This window comes from Microcaecilia unicolor, chromosome 1, assembly GCF_901765095.1.
Source record: "Microcaecilia unicolor chromosome 1, aMicUni1.1, whole genome shotgun sequence".
In the NCBI taxonomy this organism is placed as follows: Eukaryota; Metazoa; Chordata; class Amphibia; order Gymnophiona; family Siphonopidae; genus Microcaecilia; species Microcaecilia unicolor.
In genome coordinates, this window is record NC_044031.1 from 97,357,342 (window position 1) to 97,382,619 (window position 25,278).

The 25,278-nt window shown below is 46.9% G+C and overlaps 1 protein-coding gene across 3 annotated transcripts in view; it reads left to right on the plus strand.

Moving 5' to 3' along the window:
- EPC1 (enhancer of polycomb homolog 1) overlaps positions 1-25,278 on the plus strand; it is a 396,583-nt gene that overhangs the window by 227,290 nt on the left and 144,015 nt on the right. The window lies entirely within an intron of this gene.

The following is a 25,278-nucleotide window of genomic DNA, read 5'->3' on the forward strand; positions in this document are numbered from 1 at the left end:
TTAAGGCGCATTCCATGAGAGCCATTTCTCCTCGTGGGCTGAATCGGGTGCACTCTCTCTTCAAGAAATCTGTAGTGCGGCTATTTGGGCTTCTCAGCTCTCTTTTGCCTGGCATTACAGGCTGAATGTTGCAGCGAAGTAGGACGCTGTTTTTGGAGCTCAAGTATTGGCTCGTGGTGTGGCCTGTTCCCACCCTATTTTGGGAGTGTTGATGACGAGGAAGGGAAAATTAGGTTCTTACCTTGGTAATTTTCTTTCCTTTAGTCACAGCAGATGAATCCATGATCCCTCCCTGTCTGACTTTGTTTTTTGTTCAGATCTTTCATGCAGATATAAATCTCATTGGGAGAAGTTGGAAAACAAGTTATCAGAATTTCTACATGATGTTCTACTACAGGAGGTTGAGATCGTCCCTCCTTTGATGCTCCTGTCCTGTTCGCTGTGAGGAAAGTTTGTTGTTATACCTTTATGGTTCACTCTGCGTTGGAAATCTCAAATACTGAAGGCAGTTGGGGCTAGCCGTCCAAGAGGCACTATGGTTTTTCAGTGTTCTCTATCTCCACCTGCTGGTAGGCGGATACAACCCATCAGTTAATGGATTCATCTGCTGTAACTAAAGGAAAGAAAATTACCAAGGTAAGAACCTAATTTTCTCTTAGTTAACGTAATAACATCTCCTTCTCCCTCCCAAACCCTCTCCAACAATCAACGTACTACATATTAACAAATTGGAATCTAGCAGAGAATACCTTCCCATTAATCATCACACCATCAGTCTCCTCCCCCCCACCCCCCCACCCAGTGAGTTAAGAAAACTGAGTTGCAGGTACCAATTCTCACTAGGGCTGGATCAGGTTAAGGACAAGACTTCAACCTCGAGAACTTCAATATTGTAGATAGGGATTCCAAATTTGTGTAAAGCGGTGTTTACGTTTAGGAGACCCCTTCACGTCCCGTGCTTCCCATGATACTAATAACTATACTCGATTTCTCCAGTGCCAAAAGGATGGCGTTTCCTGTGATGTCCAATATTGTAAAATGCATTTCCGTGCTACCAGACATGTCTTAAGACATAAAATACTATCTGGTTCTGACAGCGGATAGAAAGCCTTCGGTTTTTCCAAAACAAATTGTTCTAACGAGCCTTGTATTGTTACCCCCAACAATTTGATAAAAAACAACTTTACTTATTTCCAAAAATCCCGTATAGGTGATTATCCGGTCTTTAATCTACCTCTTTGTACTGCATCTACTTACAGCTTTCCATCTCTTTCCCTCACCCTGTCTCTCTCATTCTCTTTCCAGTTATTCCCTAGTCTTTCATCAACTCTGTCCCTCTCTCTCTCTAACATGCCATCTAGAATCTTCTCTGTCTACCACCTGCCATCCAGTATCTTCTGTCTCTCTCTACAACCTGCCATCCAGCATCTCCCATCTCTCTATCTCCCCTCTCCTCCCCTGCCCCACCATCCAGCGTTGACATGGCTTTCTCTCCCATCAGAATCCAGTCCAAGGCAATCATAGCTTATATTCTGTTATATCTCCATAAGGATTCATTGTGGATAGCAATAAGAGACATCTCAGTCAGATGGAATTTACAAAATGACATACAATAAAAGAACAATATAAAACATTTTAACCTGAATCAATATCTGAATATAAAAAAGCTTTCATTTGTTTTCTAAATAAAAGATAAGAAAAAAATAGACCTTATATGATGAGGAATGCCATTTCATATTTTTACTGTGTCTCCTCTCTTCCCCACCCTCACCCAGCATTGCCTGTCTGTCTCTATTTTCCCCTATCCAGAATTGCTTCTCTCTAGCTCTGTTTCCCCCATGCAGTATTTACCCTCTCTATCTTCATCCCATCAAGCTTTGCCTTTGCCTCTCTCTGCCCCTTCCCATCCAGTTTTGCCCCATTCTCTTATCTCTCACCACTGTGCAGCACCTTTTGGCTAACTTCATCCCATTTTCACCTCTGCTGGGTCCACGCAAATAAACAAGGAGTGAAGATACTCGGAACCATGACTCTCCTTGCATCAGTACTGCTTTTACTGCTTCTTCTGCCTATCCTGGAAGTTTGCATCAGAGGAGGTAGGACCGGCAGAGGAAGCATTAGTGGTGCAGGGAGAGTCACAGTCCCACGTGTCTTCACTCCTTGTTTATTTGTGCCGACCCGGCAGAGGTAGAAATGGGAGGAAGGGAACGAAAAGGTGCTCTAAGCTGACGTCAGGATAGAGAAGTGACAGAGGGCAATGCAGTACAGGAAGGCAGTAGACCGGTGGGCAGGAAAGGTTGCAGTTGGGGCTGGGGAGGCTTAGCCTTGGTGTCCATTGTGTGGAGGATTGCTCCTGTGAATTTGATGAATTGTGTTGACGAAGGATAGAATACTGGGAGAGGGGGGGGGGGGGGGAAACAGGAGAGATGATGCTTGAGAAAGGGAAGTGCATCCTGATGGACGGGACGCGCAGGAGGGCGGATGCTCAGGGAGGAAGGGGCAAGAGGATAAGACAGGGAGGAGGGCCAAAGAAACTGGATTAATAAGTAATGTGAGACTGACTATATTAATATAAATTTTAAATTTTACCACATGTCCTTTCCCCTCCTTCCACCTCAGATCACTTTGAGTTTTCCTAATGTGGTCTGACATCAAAAATGAGTTTGACAGCCCTGTATTAGCTCAGCTTTCTTCAGTTTGGGCTACAATTAAATTGATTTCTCTGACAGGTCACTGCCAATTGAAGGCATCTCCAGCTTCAGTTTTACAGTTTCAAGCATGTACATAATGGTGAGCTGTGATTGAGACAATTAAAATTAGTTTAGAACCCCAAGGAGAATGGTGGTAATAACGAGGCAGAAAATAAATTTTTTAAAGAATAAAAAAACTCTGAATTTGTCAAAGCGCAAGACTCTATATGCAGCTGTCACTCATGGTTCTCTGTTGATCGCTGCTCTCATTTCATTAGGAATGTTGGGTTTATTGGATCGAATCGTGCCTACATACATGAAACCATCTTGCAGGAGATCTTCATCTAACTGAACAGAAGTGAAGAAATTGTCAGCTGTTACATTGCGACTACTTCCACACCATGGCACAGCTAACTCCTTGACAATACAAGCACCCTGTCCAACGTCACGCTGTTCACCAGGTTGGCGTCCCAGGTACACTTTACCCTTCAATGGGTAACTAGTTTCTGCATCACACCACCACCATATTTTGATGCCTTAGAAGGTATATATTGGCGAAAACTACATCTGAAAGCCACCAACTGTTCGTCCACACACAAGTCTGTGCCAGGTATATAGAACTTTGGCACCTATACCTGGAAGGGCAAGCAGAAATCATGGATTGGTGCCAGCTTTTCAGTGGTTCTTCTGTCTGCTCGAGTTGCCCTGTTGTCAAATCTGATATATTTAAGGATATCAGTGAATCTGTTTCTGGACATGGTTGCTGGGAAGATAGCTTTTCCTTCTTTTTCTGACCACAGTGATGCAACTGGTACATAATGAGATTTATGAACCCCGGCCAAGAGAGACAATCCCATAAAAGCTTTTATTTCAATGCTGTCAACAATTATGCCAGTTCTTTGGTTGGTCAGGATTACTGTGATTTGATGATGTGCTTCTCAGTTGGGCTCCAAGACCACAAGAACAAACATTTATGGGGTTATGAAAGCATCCACAACTGAAGATCAGGTAACTGCATTAGTAATTTCAGGTTGCTGCCTGATGATGTCTTGAATCCTGCATCTACCAGTATTTTGCACATTTTTATGCCAAACTGTGTCGTTTCGTCCATCTAGTACATCTGGTGTTGGCTCCTATTGAGGGTGCATTTACAGAATCATGATTGCGCTGACCGTGACAAGTACCACAAGCCTGGGTGTGACCTTTTCTTCTAAAGCGTGTTGAATGGATTCTGTGTCACTCTGATCTGACTATTCTGAGATATGATCGATCTCATCGGAAATGTTTGAATCCTCAAAATCAGAGTTGTCATTGTCCTCCAAAATTCCCCTCAGAACATGTGAAGCAGTATATCAAGCTTCTAATACACATTATGAATGAAAACAGTATTTTTATTTACATATTTCATACTTAAGAAGGACATGGTATTTTTAGGGGTCCATTCAGATCCCGAAAGGGGACTAGCCACTGTTGGTACAAGAAAACTCAACACCCCAAAACATGTCTGTCAAAATTACTACTGGTAAAGTAACAACCTCCTAAAATATCAGCTGTAAAGTATGTCTGGGATTTTTTTATCGACTACTCAATACTGTTCGGATCCAATTGGACTCTACGGGTAAGATCTGGGTTAATAGTGTTTCCCTCATGTCCCACCTGGATATTTCCTGATGTTTTGCAAGGAGTCCATCTGATTAGAACCCCCCCTCCCCTTCCCAAATTGATTATCTCAGTTTGCTCTTGAGCATACTAGAGGGTCTTCCTTTTGAACCATTAAAAGGATGACCTTGGAAGTTGATACTGCCAAATGTATTTTAAGTTGCAGGAATTTTCATGTAGGGATCCTTGGTCTTCTGCAGTAAAACTGGTTCCATTGCCTTCTTACCTAAGGTCATGTGTTCCATGTTATCCAGCCTGGCTGTGTCCCTGCATTTTTTTGTCTTGAGTAGAAGTTGGGTCTGCAGGTGACTGCACAAGTAGGATGTTTGCTGGGTGCTTCTATGATATTTGAAGGTCACAAATAACTTTTTTTGTAAGTCAAATTGTCTCTGTGGTGTTCAGGAGGCCCTGCAAAGGTGAAGCCGCTTCTAGATCTACTTGATAGGTAGATCAAAGAGGCATTTGGATTGCCTAATCCCTTTAATAGGAAACCAGTTCCAGAGGGTTTTGGGCTCATTCTGTAAGAGCACAGGTGACATCCTGGGTGGGGTATTGTGTGGTTGCCCCAGAAGATAGTTGCAGAGCAGCAACATGGTCATCTTGGCATTTCCTTTTTTTTTTAAAAGCACTAAAGACTGGTTTTGCTTGTCAGGGATGGTTCTGCATTCATGTAGTGGTCTTGAAGACCTTTTCTTCTGCCTGCCCAAGTTCCTAGTGCTTTGGTATATGCCGCTAGTCTGGGCTGGTCTAGCAAGATGATAAAGTGAATTTTGTTCTTACCTGGTGGTTTCATTTGCTGGAATCCTTTGCTATTCCAGCTCCCACCTGAGAAGACTGTGATGAAGATTAGCACTATTGTCTGTATGTTTGTTTGGCAGCATAGGTTCTCATATGTGGTCCTATTTATCCTAGCAGGGGTACAGTGATATTAAAAAGCCCCCCCCCCACCTCTTAGTTTCCCCTCTTATTGCATATATGTCACTCTGAATGGTTTCTGATCATTAAAACAAATGTAATATTAGAAAGAGGGAACCTGAATAAAAAAGGTTTTAAATTATTCATTTAAGGAATAAAATTACCTACCCTTTTAGTTAACCAATTGACCCAATTTAACATATAATTAGATTTTGTTGATTGAACATGGCCAGACATGACGACTCCTGGCCAGACTTGATTACTCCCAGCCCTGTTGAATATAAACTGCACTAAACATTGAACCTTTCCATGAGAGTGAAGTAGTCGCCACAAAGATTCTGCGTGTGCTACAATAGAAGGAAATTCCAGAAGAGAGAAGGAAAAAATATGTTGAAATACCTCCAACTTGTGCAGTCACTTCCAGTCTGGAAAGGGTTAAAAGCCATTTTTAAATCTCTGGGATTCTACTGAACTATCATGAGAGCTATTATCCTCAAATGGAGAAGACTTTGAACAGTGGTGAATCATCCCAGGAGTGTCAATTCTGCTAAAATTACTCCAGGGGGTGTAGAGACAACTCATCCAGGAAGTCACAAGATTTCCCGGAAGAACATCCAAAGAACTGCAGGCTTCCCTAACCTCAACTAAGGTCAGTGTTCATGACTCCCCAATAAGGATGGGCAAAAATGAAATTTATGAGAGATTAATTAGACAGAAACTACTGCCATCCAAGATTAACATCAGTGATCGTTTCACATTCACAGAAACGCACTTGAATGATTCCCAAGCCTTTTGGAATAATGCTCTGTTGACAAATTAATCAAATGTGGAACTCTTTGGACAATGCAGGTCCCATGTCTGGTGTAAAGCAAATACAGTATTTCACAGTAAGAATATACCAAAAGTAAAAACATGGTGGCATGAGGATGCTTTGCTGCCTCGGGACCTAGAAAACTTGCTATTGTTGAAGGGACTTTGAATTCTGCACTATACCAGAAAATTCTTAATGAGAATACCCGATTTAAAAGGTATTACTTTCAGGCTCATTTTCAAAGCACTTAGCCTCCCAAAGTTCCATAGAAGCCTATGGAACTTAGCCTCCCAAAGTGCTTTGAAAATATGCCTCTTTGTAAACTAATCTTTTTCAGAGATGGGGAAGTGGTAGAACTAGAGCTCATGAGCTGAAGCTGAAGCATGATGGAATTATGCAGCAAGACAATGATACAAAATACAACAAATTAAAGCAGTTCTCAAAGAAGAGTGGACTAAGATTCCTCAGCAATGATGTGAAAGACTGATACCAAATTATAGGAAGCGTTTGGTTGCAGTTATTGCTGCTAAAGGTGGTGCAAGCAGTTATTTAGGGAGCAGTTACTCTTTCACATGGGTGATATGGGTGTTAGATAACTTTGAACTTTAAATGAAGCGATAATGTGTTACATTTTTACTCAAATTCCTTTTCTCTAATATTAGTTTTTGAAGATCAGAAACCATTCGGTGTGACATACGTACAATAATAGTGAAAATTAGGGGAGGGAGCTTTTTGGTTTTCACTGTAAATAGGTAATCCTTTCATTGTTGTGTTCTTGGTCTTTATCTTGATTAGAGTTTGTGAGCAGTATGTTGACAAGTTCCATGGTTGCATCAAGCTGTATGCTGTTGCTACGGTCACTGAAATGCTGAACACATGGAACATAACCCACTAGTCTGGATTGGTCTAACAGCCTTCAAGGGAAGGAAATTTATCAGGAAAGAGCAAATGTCACATGCTAGATGGGGTCTCTCTGGGTTTCAGCAAAGTATTTGACATAGTTTCTCATAGGAGGCTTGTGAACAAATTGAACAAGCTGAAGTTAGGACCCAAAGTGGTTAACTGGATTATAAACTGGTTGACTGACAGATGACAGAGTGTGGTGGTGAATAGAATTCACTCAGAGGAAAGAAAGGTGGGTAGTGGGGTGCCTCAAGGATCGATGTTATGGCCAATTCTATTCAATATATTTGTGAGTGACATTGTTGAAGGATTAGAAGGAAAAGTTTGCCTTTTTGTGGGTAACACAAAGATTTGTGGCACCCTAGATGGCATGGACAACATGAATGGGGCACCCTAGATGGCGTGGACAACATGAGAAGTGATCTAAAAGATTAGAAGATTGGTCTGTTTGGCAATTAAAATTTTATGCAAGGAAGTGTAGAGTGATGCACATGGAGTATAGAAACTAAAGAGCTAGGTTTGCTAGGGGGGTGAGAGGCTGATGAGCACAGACCAGGAGAGGGACCTTGGGGTGATAGTGTCAAAGGATCTTAAGGCAACAAAGCAGTGTGACAAGGAGGGGGACATAGCCTGAAGGATGCTAGGCTATATAAAGAGGCATAGCCATTAGAAGAAATGAGGTGTTAATGCCCCTGTATAAATTGTTGGTGAAGCCCCATTTGGAGTAATGTATTCAGTCTTTATGCCGACGACACTTAGCTTTATCTCTCCACACCAGACATCACTGCGGAAACCCAGGCCAAAGTATCGGCCTGCTTATCCGACATTGCTGCCTGGATGTCCAACCGCCACCTGAAACTGAACATGGCCAAGACTGAGCTCATTGTCTTTCCACCCAAACCCACTTCTCCTCTCTCTCCACTCTCTATCTCAGTCGATGGCACCCTCATCCTCCCCGTCTCATCTGCCCGAAACCTTGGAGTCATCTTCGATTCCTCCCTCTCCTTCTCTGCCCATATCCAGCAGACAGCCAAGACCTGTCGCTTCTTTCTCTACAACATCAGCAAAATTTGTCCCTTCCTCTCTGAACACACCACCCAAACTCTCATCCACGCTCTCATTACCTCTCGCCTTGACTACTGCAGCCTACTCCTCACTGGCCTCCCACTTAACCATCTATCCCCCCTTCAATCCGTTCAGAACTCGGCTGCGCGTCTTATCTTCCGCCAAAACTGATATGCTCATATCACCCCCCTCCTCAAGTCACTTCACTGGCTTCCGATCAGGTACCGCATACAATTCAAGCTTCTCCTACTAACCTACAAATGCTCTCAATCTGCAGCCCCTCACTACCTCTCTACCCTCATCTCCCTTTATGCCCCTACCCGTAACCTCCGATCACAGGGCAAATCCCTCTTCTCAGTACCCTTCTCCACCACCGCCAGCTCCAGGCTCCGCCCTTTCTGCCTCGCCTCACCCTATGCATGGAATAAACTCTCCGGGACCATACGCCAAGCACCCTCCCTATCCATCTTCAAATCTTTACTCAAAGCCCACCTCTTCAATGTCGCTTTTGGAACCTAACCATTGTACCTCTACCCAGGTAATCTAGACTGTTCCAATTTTGATTGTCTGCATTCCTTGTCCTTCTTGTCCTTTAGATTGTAAGCTCCTTTGAGCAGGGACTGTCCTTTGTTTTTTGTACAGTGCTGCGTAACCCTGGTAGCGCTTTAGAAATGTTAAATAGTAGTAGTTTTGGAGGCTGTATCTCACTAAGGACATCAAACAACTTGAGGCGATTCAGAGGAAGGCAACAAAAATTATATGGGGCTTGAGCCAAAAGATGTATGAGAAGAGACCTGAACACCTCAATATGAATACTCTAGAACAGGGGTGGGCAAACTCTGTCCTCGAGGGCCACAACCCAGTTGGGTTTTCAGGAATTTCCCAATGAATATGCATGAGATGTATTTACATAGAATGGAGGCAGGCATACTGAAAGCTGTACTGTGTTGCCGCCATTGAGGTTGCCCACACTGCCCTAGAAGAAAGGTTGACCGGGGGGGGGGGACATGATGATACAGATGTTTAAATATTTAAAAGATATTAATTTGGAAACTACGGGGATGTCCCAAGTTACGTGCTGTATATGATTGACTTGCCAGCCAGAAATGCTGACCCGTCATCAAGATTATATCTCACCCTGTACTACCCCAGCTGGGAAAGGCTGTAAGCATGGATCTATTCAGGCGTCAAGCTTTCCCTTCATCAGTGCGCAACTATGGAATGCACTTCCTAGAAATAAGAAGTTAGAGAGACTACCTTACTTTTTGCAAGGCCCTAAAAACGCATCTGTTTACCAAAGCATTTTCTCCAGGAACAATGTAGGACTATAGCCTCTGCCAGCTGGCATACGTGGATCCTGTTTAGTCCTATTCTTATGTACTGTTATATGTAAAATATCATTTCTTTCTTGCCCTTCTACTCTACTATTCTCATTTGTTACTGATATCACCCGGAGTTCTCTCTCTCTCTCTCTCTCCGGTTTATGTAAGCCACATTGAGCCTGCATGTTTGTGGGGATAATGTGGGGTATAAATAAATAAATAAACTAATCTTTTTCAGAGATGGGGAAGTGGTAGAACTAGAGCTCATGAGTTGAGGTTGCAGGGTGGGAGACTTAGGAGCAACGTCAAGAAATAATTTTTCACAGAAAGGGTGGTGGATGCCTAGAATGCCGTTCCTCTTGTTTGTGAAAACAAAGACGGTGATGGAATTCAAGAATGTGTGGGATAAACACAGAGGATCTATGTAGAAAAAGGATGAAATCCAATGAAAACAAAACTTAAATGACCTAGCTGGAGCGAGCTTTGACAACTGCTTTAGAAGTTGTGAATTAAGACCAATACTGGGCAGACTTCTGCAGTCTGGGAATGGCAGACCAGGCTCAAGGCTGGAGTGGGCTTCAATAGCAACTCCAGTAGTTGGAAAGTAGGAGCAGTGCCAGGCAAATTTCTGTGAAGAAGTGGAACCTGTACAGAGTGCCAGATACAACTCTGATCACTTTGTTGAGCATACTGGATGGACCGTGCAGGTCTTAATCTGCCAGCATTTACTTTGTTACTATGTTTTCTTTGTTTAAATGCACTGTCTCACTACTCTGCTCTGCAGTGGCAGAAGGAAGGAAGTTCGCTCTAGCTGATTGGTGGAAAAATGAAACGTGTTTTGCTTGCTATCTCTACAATGAACTTTACACCTTTTGCCTCTGAAATATTAGGGATCTTGAAGCAGCTATGCAGAAGTCCAATATACATTTTGATGAGACATTGTAGATTCTCCGAGGACAAGCAGGCTGCTTGTTCTCACGACTGGGTGACGTCCGCGGCAGCCCCCACCAACCGGAAAAAAGCTTCGCGGGACGGTCGGCACGCAGGGCACGCCCACCGCGCATGCGCGGCCGTCTTCCCGCCCGTGCGCGACCGCTCCCGCCAGTTCCTTTTTTTCCGCGCCTGGAGAGAGTCGTGCCTGTGCCGCTCTCTCTTCTTCAGCCCCGGAAAACCGTCGCGTTTACGCGAACTTCTTCTTTTATTTCTTCTTTTATTTAGTTGCTGCGCGCTCCACGTTTCTTTTCAAAAAAAAAAAAAAAAAAAAAAAGGAGCACGCGCTCCCATTTTCCCTCGCTTCCAGCGGGGACGTTGCGTTGCGGCCTAGTGGCCGCACGGTCGTTTCTTTTTCGAGGTGTGATTTCCGCCACCATCGACGACTTTAATTTCGCCGACGCGATTTTTCCGTCGATGTCCTCGAAGGTCCCGAGTGGATTTAAGAAGTGTGGTCGGTGCGGCCAGCCCATCTCGCAGACCGACACCCACGCTTGGTGCCTCCAGTGCCTCGGGCCGGAGCACAATTTCAAGTCGTGTCCCCTGTGTCTCGGTCTCCGGAAACGGACTCAGGTTGCGAGGCAAGTTCAACGGGACCGTATTTTTGGAACTTGCGCCGGCCCCTCGACGTCGACCTCGACGGCATCGGTATCGACGCCCGGCCCTTCGGTACCGGTATCGATGCCCGAGACATCGGCACCGATGGCATCGACCCCAGGAGAACAGGTCCCGTCGGCCCGCCGGTCCGCCGGTGAGGGTAGAGGTGAGAGGCCGCGTGGGCAGTCGGCCCCGGTCACTCCCTCAGCCCATGGCCCACGGGACCGAACCCTGTCTGACCCGGTCCCTCGAGACCGAGGGGGATCGTCATCCTCCTCCTCCATGCCTCCCGGCACCGGTGACGGGCATCGGAAGAAGGATAAGAAGCGCCGTCACCGGTCGCCCTCGATGCATATCGGAGAGGAGTCGACGCCGAAGCGTCTCCATCGAGAGGAGAGATCCCCGTCGGTGATAGAGGTGCCGACGCAACAGGGTCCCGGCACCTCGGTGTCGTCTCCTGGCTCCCGTCAGATTCTGGCACCGACACCCCTACCGGCCCCACCGCCTTTCCCGGCAGCGGGCCTGGACGAGTGCCTCAGAGCCATCCTTCCGGGGATCCTGGAAGGGCTGATGCGCCAGGCTGTGCCGGCGCCGGGGGTGCTTGCGCCCTCGGCGCCGGCGAGCTCTAGCCCGGCGCCGGGGCAGTCGACACCGCCGCCGCTTGCGGTGCCGGTCTCGACCGCCACGCAGGTGGAGTCCCCGTCGACGTCGATGGAGGGAGCTCCGTCCCCGCCGACGCGGGAGCCCATCGCTCAACGACACCGAGACCTTGGTGCCTCGACGTCGAGCCGGGCCCGGTTCAGGACTCAGCTACATGAGCTTATGTCCGATACCGAGGATGAGGACTCGTGGGGGGAAGAGGAGGACCCTAGATATTTCTCCTCAGAGGAGTCTACGGGCCTTCCCTCGGACCCCACGCCTTCACCGGAGAGGAAGCTCTCGCCTCCTGAGAGTCTCTCCTTTGCCTCCTTTGTGCGGGATATGTCTATCAGCATTCCCTTTCCCGTGGTCTCTGTGGAAGAGCCGAGGGCCGAGATGCTCGAGGTCCTCGACTATCCATCACCACCTAGAGAGTCCTCCACGGTACCGCTGCACAATGTCCTCAAGGAGACACTGCTTCGGAACTGGGTGCGACCATTAACTAACCCCACCATTCCCAAGAAAGCAGAGTCCCAGTACAGGATCCACTCTGACCCAGAGTTAATGCGGCCCCAATTGCCTCATGACTCGGCGGTCGTGGATTCTGCTCTCAAGAGGGCACGGAGTTCGAGGGATACCGCCTCGGCGCCCCCGGGGCGGGAGTCTCGCACTCTGGACTCGTTTGGGAGGAAGGCCTACCAATCCTCCATGCTCGTGACCCGCATCCAGTCATATCTGCTCTATATGAGCATCCACATGCGGACCAATGTGCAACAGCTGGCGGACCTGGTTGATAAGCTCCCGCCGGAGCAGTCCAGGCCTTATCAGGAGGTGGTCAGGCAGCTGAAGGCGTGCAGAAAGTTCCTGTCCAGGGGTATTTATGACACCTGTGACGTGGCATCTCGTGCTGCGGCCCAAGGTATAGTGATGCGCAGGCTCTCATGGCTGCGTGCCTCTGACCTGGACAACCGCACCCAGCAGAGACTGGCCGACGTCCCTTGCCGGGGGGATAACATTTTTGGTGAGAAGGTCGAGCAGATGGTGGACCAACTGCATCAGCGGGAAACCGCTCTCGACAAGCTCTCCCACCGGGCGCCTTCAGCATCCACCTCCACAGGTGGACGTTTTTCCCGGGCCCGGCAGGCTGCACCTTACTCTTTTGCGAAGCGTAAGTACAACCAGCCGGCCCGAAGGCCTCGCCAGGCACAGGGACAGCCCCAGCGCGCTCGTTCTCGTCAACAGCGTGCGCCTAAGCAGCCCCCTGCGCCTCCACAGCAAAAGCCGGGGACGGGCTTTTGACTGGATCCACGGGAACATAGCCGCCCTACAAGTGTCCGTACCGGACGATCTGCCGGTCGGAGGGAGGTTAAAATTTTTTCACCAAAGATGGCCTCTCATAACCTCCGACCAGTGGGTTCTCCAAATAGTGCGGTGCGGATACGCCCTGAATTTGGCCTCCCTGCCTCCAAATTGTCCTCCGGGAGCTCAGTCTTTCAGCTCCCATCACAAGCAGGTACTTGCAGAGGAACTCTCCGCCCTTCTCAGCGCCAATGCGGTCGAGCCCGTACCACCCGGGCAGGAAGGGCAGGGATTCTATTCCAGGTACTTCCTTGTGGAAAAGAAAACAGGGGGGATGCGTCCCATCCTAGACCTGAGAGGCCTGAACAAATTCCTGGTCAAAGAAAAGTTCAGGATGCTTTCCTTGGGCACCCTTCTGCCAATGATTCAGAAAAACGATTGGCTATGTTCCCTGGATTTAAAGGACGCATATACTCACATACCGATACTGCCAGCTCACAGACAGTATCTCAGATTCCGCCTGGGCGCACGGCACTTTCAGTATTGTGTGCTGCCCTTTGGGCTCGCCTCTGCCCCACGAGTGTTTACCAAGTGCCTCGTGGTGGTAGCGGCCTACCTACGCAAGCTGGGAGTGCACGTGTTCCCATATCTCGACGATTGGCTGGTCAAGAACACCTCGGAGGCAGGAGCCCTCCGGTCCATGCAGTGCACTATTCAACTTCTGGAGTTGCTGGGGTTTGTGATAAATTACCCAAAGTCCCATCTCCAGCCATCCCAGTCTCTGGAATTCATAGGAGCGCTGCTGAATACCCAGACGGCTCAGGCCTTCCTTCCCGAAGCGAGGGCCACCAATCTCCTGGCCCTGGCTTCGCAGACCAGAGCGTCTCAGCAGGTCACAGCTCGGCAGATGTTGAGACTTCTGGGTCATATGGCCTCCACAGTTCATGTGACTCCCATGGCTCGTCTTCACATGAGATCTGCTCAATGGACCCTAGCTTCCCAGTGGTTCCAAGCCACCGGGAATCTAGAAGATGTCATCCGCCTCTCCACCAGTTGCAGCACTTCACTGCTCTGGTGGACCATCCGGACCAATTTGACCCTGGGACGTCCATTCCAAATTCCGCAGCCCACGAAGGTGCTGACGACGGATGCATCTCGCCTGGGTTGGGGAGCTCATGTCGATGGGCTTCACACCCAGGGTCTGTGGTCCCTCCAGGAAAAGGATCTGCAGATCAACCTCCTGGAGCTCCGAGCGATCTGGAACGCGCTGAAGGCTTTCAGAGATCGGCTGTCCTGCCAAATTATCCAAATTCGGACAGACAATCAGGTTGCAATGTATTACGTCAACAAGCAGGGGGGCACCGGATCTCGCCCCCTGTGTCAGGAAGCCGTCGGGCTGTGGCGCTGGGCGTGCCAGTTTGGCATGCTCCTCCAAGCCACATACCTGGCAGGCGTAAACAACAGTCTGGCCGACAGACTGAGCAGAGTCATGCAACCGCACGAGTGGTCGCTCCATTCCAGAGTGGTACGCAAGATCTTCCGAGAGTGGGGCACCCCCTCGGTGGACCTTTTCGCCTCTCAGACCAACCACAAGCTGCCTCTGTTCTGTTCCAGACTTCAGACACACGGCAGGCTAGCGTCGGACGCCTTTCTCCTCCATTGGGGGACCGGCCTCCTGTATGCTTATCCTCCCATACCTTTGGTGGGGAAGACCTTACTGAAGCTCAAGCACGACCGCGGCACCATGATTCTGATAGCGCCCTTTTGGCCCCGTCAGATCTGGTTCCCTCTTCTTCTGGAGTTGTCCTCAGAAGAACCGTGGAGATTGGAGTGTTTTCCGACTCTCATTTCGCAGAGCGACGGAGCGTTACTGCACCCCAACCTTCAGTCTCTGGCTCTCACGGCCTGGATGTTGAGGGCGTAGACTTCGCTGCGTTGGGTCTGTCGGAGGGTGTCTCCCGGGTCCTGCTTGCCTCCAGGAGGGATTCCACTAAAAAGAGTTACTTTTTCAAGTGGAGGAGGTTTGTCGTTTGGTGTGAGAGCAAGGCCCTAGAACCTCGTTCTTGCCCTGCACAGAACCTGCTTGAATACCTTCTACACTTATCAGAGTCTGGCCTCAAGACCAACTCAGTAAGGAATCACCTTAGTGCGATTAGTGCTTACCATTATCGTGTGGAAGGTAAAGCCATCTCTGGAGAGCCTTTAGTCGTTCGATTCATGAGAGGCTTGCTTTTGTCAAAGCCCCCTATCAAGCCTCCTACAGTGTCATGGGATCTCAACGTCGTCCTCACCCAGCTGATGAAACCTCCTTTTGAGCCACTGAATACCTGCCATCTGAAGTACTTGACCTGGAAGGTCATTTTCTTGGTGGCAGTTACTTCAGCTCGTAGGGTCAGTGAGCTTCAAGCCCTAGTAGCTCATGCTCCATATACCAAATTTCATCACAACAGAGTAGTGCTCCGCACCCACCCAAAGTTCCTGCCGAAGGTGGTGTCGGAGTTCCATCTTAACCAGTCAATTGTCTTGCCAACATTCTTCCCCAGGCCGCATACCCGCCCTGCTGAACGTCAGTTGCACACATTGGACTGCAAGAGAGCATTGGCCTTCTACTTGGAGCGGACACAGCCCCACAGACAGTCCGCCCAATTGTTTGTTTCTTTCGACCCTAACAGGCTAGGGGTCGCTGTCGGGAAACGCACCATCTCCAATTGGCTAGCAGATTGCATTTCCTTCACTTACGCCCAGGCTGGGCTGACTCTTGAGGGTCATGTCACGGCTCATAGTGTTAGAGCCATGGCAGCGTCAGTGGCCCACTTGAAGTCAGCCACTATTGAAGAGATTTGCAAGGCTGCGACGTGGTCATCTGTTCACACATTCACATCACATTACTGCCTCCAGCAGGATACCCGACGCGACAGTCGGTTCGGGCAGTCGGTGCTGCAGAATCTGTTTGGGGTGTAAATCCAACTCCACCCTCCAGGACCCGAATTTATTCTGGTCAGGCTGCACTCTCAGTTAGTTGTTCTTCGTAGGTCAATTTCTGTTGTACCCTCGCCGTTGCGAGGTTCAATTGACCTGGGTTCTTGTTTTGAGTGAGCCTGAAAGCTAGGGATACCCCAGTCGTGAGAACAAGCAGCCTGCTTGTCCTCGGAGAAAGTGAATGATACATACCTGTAGCAGGTGTTCTCCGAGGACAGCAGGCTGATTGTTCTCACCTACCCTCCCTCCTCCCCTTTGGAGTTGTGTGTTTCATCTTTTGCTAGTCATTCAACTGGCGGGAGCGGTCGCGCACGGGCAGGAAGACGGCCGCGCATGCGCGGTGGGCGTGCCCTGCGTGCCGACCGTCCCGCGAAGCTTTTTTCCGGTTGGTGGGGGCTGCCGCGGACGTCACCCAGTCGTGAGAACAATCAGCCTGCTGTCCTCGGAGAACACCTGCTACAGGTATGTATCATTCACTTTTCTGTAGTACTACTAGACATATGCAGAGCTATAAAAGTGCTCCGATTGCCTTGAGTGTGATCTGCTCAATGAATGTTGGTCTTCTATATTTAGATCCACTGAATCATCATACAGGCAACAATTCAGACACCAGTACACTTCCTGCATCTCTTGCTAGTCGCACAGCAGTTTTTCCATATAAATATGCCCATGAATCCATGTTTTTTTTATAATAGGTTGGTGGTTTGCATGTGGTCTATCTTTCTGTCTAAGGTAGTGGTGGATTTATTTATTTTATTTGTTGCATTTGTGTCCCACATTTTCCCACCTCTTTGCAGGCTCAATGTGGCTTACAATACATCATGAATAGTGGAAATATATAAGAAAATATACATTTAGTTTACAGAAGGATCTTGGGTAATATGATAATGAAAAAACAGGATAGTAGTTTAGCAAGCAAATATTGTAAAACAGATCTGGAATATGTGTAGGAGTTCACATTTGTTGATCTTTGTGGTATGCCTTGTTAAAGAGATGGGTCTTCAATAGTCTGCGGAAGTTAGTTAGTTAGTTAGTTCAAAGATCGTTTTTAAGTTGCTTTAACCAGTCAGTTATCCTTCCAACTTTTTTTTTTAATTGAATTTCCAAAAAAGAATACAACCAAGAATCATCTTGTACATAAAAAAAAAAGAAAGGAAACGAACTCATTTTAGAGACATAAGTGTAAAACTCATGATAAAAAGAAAATTATTAACCTATATTCCAGTCTACGTCACTGGGGTAGTGAGCAAGCAGAAAGGAAATAGTTTTACTATACTTAACAAAAAAGAAAAAAACAACACGCAACACAGTGCTCTCCAATTAACAAAAGTAAATATACAGAATTCAAACTGCCCCCCTCACTGGTGAGCTACAGATGACACTCCTGCTGTTAATAAAAGCCGAAAGCTTTGGAGGATTAAAAAAAACATAGTTTACCGACTTAACTTTAGAATACACTTACAAGGGTACTTTAAGAAAAACTGTGCTCCTAACTGATGGACACCTGGTCTAAGTAATAATAAACTTTTTCTCCTTTTCTAGATTTTGTTGGTTATTTCAGGAAAATCCTGACCCAAGATCCTTTTTCTTGAAAAATAGTTAAGGCAACCAGTCACAATCAGAAGACAAAGCTAATGTAATTACCAGAATAGCAAGAGTTACAGATTGAAGCCCTGATGATCAAAGGTACATGCAAGTGCTAGAGGCCACTAACGCCCACATTTACCTTCGCACATATAATGAGAAGGGTCTACAGCACTCATGTCAGGGAACACTGCAGGACTCATTTAAATTAGATTTAAATGAGCTCTACGGTGTTCCGACCATATGATCAGGGAATAGCGCTCTGATCATACGGGCAGAATAGCACCTTAACCCTACACTAGCTCAGAGCTGGCGTTAAGTTAAGGATCCCCTTGCATCCCCCCACCATACAAGCCTGGCAGCCTGGTGTGCCCCTCTCCCCCCAGGACATGACCCGTCAAACAATTTATGCGGAAGGATTGTGCCTTGGGCGCATGCCCAGGCACAGTTCTCCCGCAGAAGTACCCCCATGATCAAAACTAATAGCGCACATGAATTTGCATGCTATTAGTTTTGATCATGAGGGCTTGAATCCCTCCACACTGTTCCAGTGCTTATTTCCCAACGCTGTATGAAACAGAGTGGGGAATTTGTTCATTGGGGCCTCAGAGGTCTCCATTATGTCGTATACATTTAAAACATTAATTTCCTTAATGTCAGTAGCAGATAAATCCAGAGACTTGTGGGTTGTTACTATCTATCAGCTGAACTGCACTGTCTTAAAGGATGGAGTGCTCCTTGCTTGGTCAGTCAGTATTTTCCATCTCTAGCAGGCAGATAGATGGTCTCTTTCAAGCTCCTGCTCTTATCTGATGTTGGCTCCTGTTCTGGGTCTCTCAGTCCAGTAGAGCTTTGAGGTGCATGGCTGAGCAGTGCCAGCTGTATCGGGTACACCTGGTGATACCAGGCCCCTCCTCCCACCTTTCTCCCCTCTCTAGCCCGTCCTCCATTCTCATTCCTCACTGGGAAAAAAGTTTTTTTAAGCCCACAGCCTTGGCTGCAGGAGAGATACTGATTTGGGCTGGAATAAAAGACTTAATAATGGAGAGGATGTGAGTGTGCTTCCAGCAGGACTCCGACAGCTGGCTTTCCCAGGGTGAATGTATCGTTAAATTTTCTTTCACCTTTGGGTCAATTGCTGTTTTACTTTTGTGTTCTCTACAATGGCTGCCGAATTTGGGGAAGGGTCCGAGTGGCTGTGCAGACTCACCTCTGGCAGAGGGGGCCATGTTTGGGGAGACCTTGTTGGTTTCCTGCATGGGACAGATGCGGGCTCATTCCCCTCATAGTGCTGAAAGTGATCCAGCAGCCTTTCTTTTTTTTTTCCTTTTTTTTTTTTTCAGCAGCACAATTTGGGAGCAATACTACTGTCAGCTTCTTTACCTGGCACTGCTTCAGAGTTCCTTACACATATGTCAGCCACTCTGGGGGTTTCTTCAGATGTAGGGTCGTCTTACTTTTTTTCCTCCCAGTTCATTCTGCTGCTCCATAATACCTATATGTTGCAGAAGTCTGGTAGGGGAATTGACTGTTCCTTTTTAGCTCAGCCTTTGTAGATATCTGGCTGGTGGACCCTGCCCAGAAGAGGAGACATTTGCAGCCCAGCTGAGAAGTAGGATGTATTGCTCCCCTGTCGCCCTATCATTCTGAGGAAGTCGTTTCAGGGCAGTCCCTTTCTGCATTGATGCATGAGGAATTGGAGAAGGGGGAGCTATTTACAGAGGAACCTGATGATCCCATCGTGGTGTGGGTGTTTCATAAGGAGGAGTTGCCTTCGTTTATACCTGTGGCTCTCCAGGTTCTTGATATTTCTTCTTCTGATCCTGCTACACCTGCTTCTGCTAATCTTAAAATGGTGAGCACTAGAATACCACTTCAGTCTTTTCCCGTGCATGAGACCACGCAGGAAGTCATTTCTGCTCAGTGGGTCACCCCAGACATTGCCCTTCAAGTGGCAGCAGCTATGTCGCGTCATTATCCCATTTCCACGCCTAAGCTGGAAAAGCTACGTTGGCCTAAAGTGATTCATTGTTGGCAGCAGTCACCAAAAGGCCATGTTGTCTGTGGTGAGTTTTGTTTTGCAAGCTGGCTTTCAACCTGAAGGCCACAGGTTCAACGGTGATTTGTGCATCATATTAGATGCTGTGGAACTCAGCTTTGTTTCAAATGGGTCATATTTTATTTCATTCTCCCATATTGCTTGCTTTGACAAGCAGTTCATTGCATGACTGGAGCAGCTAACACTAAGCTACAGTGGTAAATCCACCTTGCAAACACTTATTCATTTAGGCACAGTCAAGACTGTCCCCAGTTGCAATTCGGGAATGGGACGTTATTCCATTTACTTTGTAGTTCCAAAGAAGGGAGCTTCCTCCTGATTTTGGATTTCAAAAGAGTTAGAGTGTTAAAGGTTCAATATTTTACAATGGGAACATTGTAGTCTGTAATATTTTCAGTCCTGCAGGGAGAGTTTCTAACCTCCCTGGATCTCAATGAAGTATGCTTTCATATTCTCATTTCACCTTCCCACAGAAGATTTGTGATTTGCAGTCCTTGGAGAACATTGTCAATTTATGACCATGTCATTCAGCTTTTCCACATCACCAAGGACATTTTTTCAAGGTAGTAGTGGCAACCTTCCTTCGCAAGGATGTATTGCAGGTTCATTCATACCTCATGATTGCTGACCTATCAAGAGAGTTTGCAAGTTTCATCCAAGATAGCTAATCTTCTTCAGTCCTTAGGATTGGTATTCAGTTTCACCAAGTCAGTTGTTTCTAGCACAAATCTTGGCGTATGAGATTACACCCAAGTCAGGTTCTACTTTCCCTACCAGGTCCTGGGGTCTGGGACTGTGTTCAAGTTCTGGGTGCAAAGGCCTCTAGCTTGGACATTCTTCCATTGGTCAGATTCCACCTCAGACCACTTCAGGGGTCTCTTCTCAGCTGTTGATCTCCATCTTTCTTGGACCTTCCAAGCCAAACGGCCTGAACTGGTGGATTCAGAGCAGCCTTCCTCTGACAATTCGGAAGTTCTCTCTGCAGGCGGCTGTCTTCAGCTTGCATGCTGCTGGGGCATGCCTTAGCTGGTTGCAACAGATTTCAGATTCCTTCCAGAAGAGACAGTCAACCTCTTGTTGAATTGCTAGATGTGTGGATAGGGTTGGCATATTTGGCGGATTCCTTGCATGACTTGATTCGAGCATCAACCAAGCCGATGTTTTTGGTGGTCACAGCCTGTTATTTGCTCTGGTTGTGCCACTGGGCGGCAGATTCAGCTTCAAACAGTGGTTGATTAAGCTCCCTTTTAAGGGCAAGCTGTTGTTTGGTGAGGACTTAGCGAAGTTGGTGAAAGATCTGAGTGACTCGAAGGCTCAGCGTCTTCCTGGGGACATATCTGAACATTCTTTCCATTCAGGTCAGGCTTGCTTTTGTTTTAAAGATAACCAGGTGCTATCGTCCGGGGCAGCCTAGTTTTAATGAGAGATCCAGGTATCAGTCCAGGCAGGGTTTCAGAACTGCAGACTTTGTCCTGTCAAGATCCTCCAGATTTCTGCTGAAGCTATGACGGGGCACACAGTCTCGTCTTTTCTTCCTAACATGGTTTCTGCCTCTCATCTCAATCAACTTTTGTTTCTTCCCACTTCCTTGACATTCGCCATGTACTCTTACACTATTTGGAAGTGACCAACAAATTTATTTGTCAGATCATTTGTTCTTGCTTTGCTCAGGACCTCAGAAAGGTAATGCAGCTTCCAAAGCCACACTAGCTTGCTGGGTCAAGGAGGATATCGTGTCTGCGTATTTACTAGTGGGTAAACCATTTCCGGCCAGATTCCAGGCACCTTCTATCTGAGCTTTCATGACTTCCTGGGCAGTAGCCCATCTGTTCTCCCTGGAGGAAATATGTATGGCGGCGACATGGTCTTCATTGCATGTCTTCTCCACACAGTACCGTTTGGATGTCTCTGCTCGGTCAGATGCAACTTTTGGAGTATGGTGCTATCTGTGGGAGCGTCGGGCTCCCACCCTGTTGTAGGTCTGGTTTGCTATATCCCAAGAGTCTCTGGATTTATCTGCTGCTGACACTAAATAACAAAAAATTATTTCTTACCTGATCATTTTCTTTCCTTTAGTCACAACAGATGAATCCAGAGGCCCACCCTGTTTTCTGGTGGTTCTTATCAGTTATTTCTCTCTGTTGGAACTTGTTGCTGCATTTTTATATTTTAGAATGGACTGCTATAATCAGTTTACATGTTCTCAGTTCTTGGTTTATCACTTTTCCCTGTGGGGAAGGAGAAATGTTATAATTCTGTTTTCTTCTGCTTTGTAATGAGAAATACTGACTGACCAAGGAGCATTCCATCCTATTAGACAGTGCAGTTCAGCGCTCCCTATCTTCACCTGTTAGTAGATGGTCACACCCCTTCTGGCTGTGGAGTCTGCCAAGCCAGCAATTTGCCAAGAGCTGGAGCTGGCTTCCTCAAGCCTGAGGTAAGAATCCATTGGACTGGTAGAAACTGGAGTGGAATCTGGCTGAGGTTCAGAGGGATATACCCTCGGCTTACCTTTTTCTTCACCATTTCCAAATGCCTGTGAGGTGGCGTCACCATCTTGACTCTTCCCATACCTGCTTCCTTCTAACTTTTTTTCACAGGCCACATGTCCACAAGTGTGAGCAGGCCATGCATGCTCAGTTTGGATTGCAGTAGTAGTGTTCTGCCTGGAGTAAACTAGTCTGTCCAGGGTTTTTTTTATTTATTTTTTTAAATCCAAATAAGATCTTAAGATAAGCATTCTGTGTCAGACGATGGTCTATTAAGCTCAACATCTTGTCTCAGAGAGTGACCAGTCCAGGTCACAAATACCCAGCAGGCCCTAAAAAATAGCTTTTTCTTATAGCTCATTTCTAGGGATAAGCTGTGGCATTACTCGCTTTAACATCCTCCTTTAATCTCCAACTATGCTCCACCTCCCCCACTCATCAAAATGGTCACTGTCTTGATCTCATCTTCTCCTCCAACTGTTCACCCTGTAGTTTCCTTGCCTCTGATCTTCCCCTCTCTGATCACCATCTTATAATTTTCACACTTAAATCTCCTCCCTCCCAGTCCCGTCCTATTATATCTAATTTATCTAGGAATTGTCATGATATTGACCCTTCATCTCTATCCTTCCATGTTTCAAACCTCCTCTCTACTGTGGCACCATCCACGTCTGTCAACGAGGCTGTTTCTTCTTACAACAATACTCTATCCTCTGCCTTAGACACTCTTGCACCTTTGATGACCCGCCCTATAAGGCGCACAAAACCCCAACCTTGGCTGACTTCTAATATCCGCTACCTACGTTCCTGTACCCGCTCCGCCGAACGCCTCTGGCGGAAATCTCGGGCCCTTGCTGATTTCCTACACTTTTAAGTTCATGCTGACCTCCTTCCAATCTGCTCTTTTACGCGCCAAACAGGATTATTATATCCAACTGACCAACTCTCTTGGCTCTAACCCTCGACTTCTCTTCACCACATTGAACTCTCTCCTCAAGGTGCCCCCTCCCCCAACTCCCCTTCATTATCTCCTCAGACCCTTGCTGAATTCTTTCACGACAAGGTTCAAAAGATAAACCTTGAATTCTCTACCTTGCCACCTCTCCCTCCACTAGTCCGTTCCCCTCTCTCTCTCCTTCCCCTCATTCTTTTTCCTCCTTTCCTAAAGTTACTATAGAGGAAACTACACTTCTCCTTTGTTCCTCAAAATGTACCACCTGTTCCTCTGATCCCATTCCCACCCACCTTCTTAATGCCATCTCACCTGCTCTTATTCCTTTTATCTGTCACATTCTCAACCTCTCACTTTCCACTGCAACTGTCCCTACTGCCTTTAAATATGCTGTGGTCACACCTCTCCTTAAGAAGCCTTCACTCGACCCTACTTGTCCCTCTAATTACCGACCCATCTCCCTCCTCCCTTTTCTCTCCAAATTACTTGAGCGTGCTGTTCACCGCCGCTGCCTTGATTTTCTCTCCTCACATGCTATTCTTGACCCACTACAATCTGGTTTTCGCCCTCTCCACTCAACCGAAACTGCTCTTACTAAAGTCTCCAATGACCTATTACTGGCTAAATCCAGAAGTCTCTATTCCATCCTCATTCTTCTTGATCTTTCCGCTGCTTTTGACACTGTCGATCACAGCATACTCCTCGATATCCTGTCCTCACTTGGATTCCAGGGCTCTGTCCTTTCCTGGTTCTCTTCCTACCTCTCCCTCCGCACCTTTAGTGTTCACTCTGGTGGATCCTCTTCTACTTCTATCCCCTCTGCCTGTCGGCGTACCTCAGGGTTCTGTTCTTGGTCCCCTCCTCTTTTCTATCTACACTTCTTCCCTTGGTTCATTAATCTCATCCCATGGCTTTTCCTACCATCTCTATGCTGATGACTCCCAAATCTACCTTTCTACCCCTTATATCTCACCTTGCATCCAAACCAAAGTTTCAGCGTGCTTGTCTGACATTGCTATCTGGATGTCTCAACGCCACCTAAAATTAAACATAACTAAAACCGAACTTCTCATTTTTCCCCCCAAACCCACCTCCCCACTCCCCCCGTTTTCTATTTCTGTTGATGGCTCTCTCATTCTCCCTGTCTCCTCGGCTCGAAACCTTGGGGTCATCTTTGACTCTTCTCTCTCCTTTTCTGCTCACATCCAGCAGACCGCCAAGACCTGTCGTTTCTTTCTTTACAACATCCGTAAAATCCGCCCCTTTCTTTCCGAGCACTCTACCAAAACCCTCATCCACACCCTTGTCACTTCTCGTTTAGACTACTGCAATCTGCTTCTTGCTGGCCTCCCACTTAGTCACCTCTCCCCGCTCCAATCGGTTCAAAACTCTGCTGCCCGTCTCGTCTTCCGCCAGGGTCGCTTTACTCATACTACCCCTCTCCTCAAGTCGCTTCACTGGCTCCCTATCCGTTTTCGCATCCTATTCAAACTTCTTCTACTAACCTATAAATGTACTCACTCTGCTGCTCCCCAGTATCTCTCCACACTCGTCCTTCCCTACACCCCTTCCCGTGCGCTCCTTCATGGATAAATCCTTCTTATCTGTTCCCTTCTCCACTACTGCCAACTCCAGACTTCGCGCCTTCTGTCTCGCTGCACCCTACGCCTGGAATAAACTTCCTGAGCCCCTACGTCTTGCCCCTTCCTTGGCCACCTTTAAATCTAGACTGAAAGCCCACCTCTTTAACATTGCTTTTGACTCGTAACCACTTGTAACCACTCGCCTCCACCTACCCTCCTCCTTCCTGTACTCAATAATTGATTTGATTTGCTTACTTTATTTTTTGTCTATTAGATTGTAAGCTCTTTGAGCAGGGACTGTCTTTCTTCTATGTTTGTGCAGCGCTGCGTATGCCTTGTAGCGCTATAGAAATGCTAAATAGTAGTAGCATTCATAAGTCTACTTGGCTAATATTTGTATTTATGGAGTTTCTCTCCTGAAATTTGTCTACTGATAGGATTGTACACTTGGAGTAGAGTCCACATATTTACATCCTATTACTCTTTGGGTGAAGAGTCCTGATGTAGTAGTATGTGTTGTAAGATCTTGCTGAGCTTTAGAATCCAGTGCCATTCCCCCATAGAACTGATTTTTGTTGTTTTTTAAGTAAAATGTATAGAGTGTAAAAATATTTGTTGCCAGTAAAAACTTGTTTGCCCATTGATATTATTATTTTTTTTATTTTGTGTTTAAAGAAAACTGTAGCTAGAGATTCTCATGCGAAGGCTGGTACCCTGCTTGTTCTTTGAGAAATTTAGCATA